At 40.7% G+C, this 2,001-nt stretch overlaps 1 pseudogene; it reads left to right on the top strand.

Annotated features, from left to right (window-relative positions):
* Positions 1–757: 757 nt before the first annotated feature.
* LOC139032120 (craniofacial development protein 2-like) lies at positions 758–1,592 on the top strand (annotated as a pseudogene).
* Positions 1,593–2,001: the final 409 nt, after the last annotated feature.

The following is a 2,001-nucleotide window of genomic DNA, read 5'->3' as shown; positions in this document are numbered from 1 at the left end:
CTTGCTAATTAACCCTACACCTATTTCATTCCTGTTGGACATAAGACCTTCTCTCCTTTTTGCTTTCTTTTTTGTTTAATTTTTGTCCCTATTTATTTCTGTATTTTCCTATTCTTCTGCTTTTCCAATGGACAATTCAAAAGACATTCTTTGGCTAAGCTTTCATTCCAAACTCCTTTCCAACACTCAATATTTTCTTATATGAAATATGATTACTTTGAGTAAGCCCCATTGGAGCTGTTCTTTATAAAAACATTTTATATGGCTATAAATACATCACTTAAATTTAAGCACCCAGTTTTAACAACTCATGCTGCTCCCCTGGGACACACAGTTCAGAGTCCTGCTTGTCAGAAATATTGGATCAGACATGTACAGGCTATAGAGGTGTCTATCTACACAACCTAAGTAAGATGGTAGGTGTTGTGAGAGGGCATCAGAGAGCAGACACACTAAAACCATAATCACAGAAAACTAGCCAACTTGATCACAGGACCACAGTCTTGTCTGACTCAATGAAACTAAGCCATGCCGTGTGGGGCCACCCAAGACAGTCGGGCTATGGTGGAGAGGTCTGACAGAATGTGGTCCATGGAGAAGGGAATGGCAAACAACTTCAGTATTCTTTCCTTGAGAACCCCATGAACAGTATGAGAAGGCAAAATGTTAGGATACTGAAAGAGAAACTCCCCAGGTCAGTAGATGCCCAATATGCCCAAAAGATCAGTGGAGAAATAACTCCAGAAAGAATGAAGGGATGGAACCAAAGCAAAAACAATACCCAGTTGTGGATGGGACTGGTGATAGCAGCAAGGTCCTAAGCTATAAAGAGCAATATTGCATAGGAACCTGGAATGTAACGTCCAAAATCAAGGCAAATTGAAAGTGGTCAAACAGGAGATGGCAAGAGTGAATGTCAACATTCTAGGAATCAGCGAACTAAATGGACTGCAATGGGTGAATTTAACTCAGATGACCATTATATCTACTACTGTGGGCAGGAATCCCTTAGAAGAAATGGAGTGGCCCTCATAGTCAACAAAAGAGTCTGAAATGCAGTACTTGGATGCAATCTCAAAAATGACAGAATGATCTCTGTTCGTGTTGAAGGCAAACCATTCAATATCACAGTAATCCAAGCCTATGCCCCAACCAGTAATGCTGAAGAAGCCGAAGTTGAATGGTTCTATGAAGACCTACAAGACCTTTTAGAACTAACACCCCAAAAAGTTGTCCTTTTCATTATAGGGGACTGGAATGCAAAAGTAGGAAGTCAAGAAACACCTGGAGTAACAGGCAAATTTGGCCTTGGAGTACGGAATGAAGCCAGGCAAAAACTAATATAGTTTTGCCAAGAGAACGCACTGGTCATAGCAAACACCCTCTTCCAACAACACAAGAGAAGACTCTACACATGGACATCACCAGATGGCCAACACCGAAATCAGATTGATTACATTCTTTGCAGCCAAAGATGGAGAAGCTCTATACAGTCAGCAAAAACAAGACCTGGAGCTGACTGTGGCTCAGATCATGAACTCCTTATTGCCAAATTCAGACTTAAACTGAAGAGAGTAGGAATAACCACTAGACCATTCAGGTATGACCTAAATCAAATCCCTTACGACTATACAGTGGAAGTGAGAAATAGATTTAAGGGACTAGATCTGATAGACAGAGAGCCTGATGAACTATGGATGGAGCTTCGTGACATTATACAGGAGACAGGGATCAAGACCATCCCCATGGAAAAGAAATGCAAAAAGGCAAAATGGTTGTCTAAGGAGGCCTTACAAATAGCTGTGAAATGAAGAGGAGTGAAAAGCAAAGGAGAAAAGGAAAGATATTCCCATTTGAATGCAGAGTTCCAAAGAATAGCCAGGAGAGATAAGAAAGCCTTCCTCAGCGATCAATGCAAAGAAATAGAGGAAAACAACAGAATGGGAAAGACTAGAGATCTCTCCAAGAAAATTAGAGATACCAAGGGAACATTTCATACAA

Source organism: Odocoileus virginianus, chromosome 30, assembly GCF_023699985.2.
Source record: "Odocoileus virginianus isolate 20LAN1187 ecotype Illinois chromosome 30, Ovbor_1.2, whole genome shotgun sequence".
Classification (NCBI taxonomy): Eukaryota; Metazoa; Chordata; class Mammalia; order Artiodactyla; family Cervidae; genus Odocoileus; species Odocoileus virginianus.
This window is presented reverse-complemented; position numbering and strand designations above follow the sequence as displayed.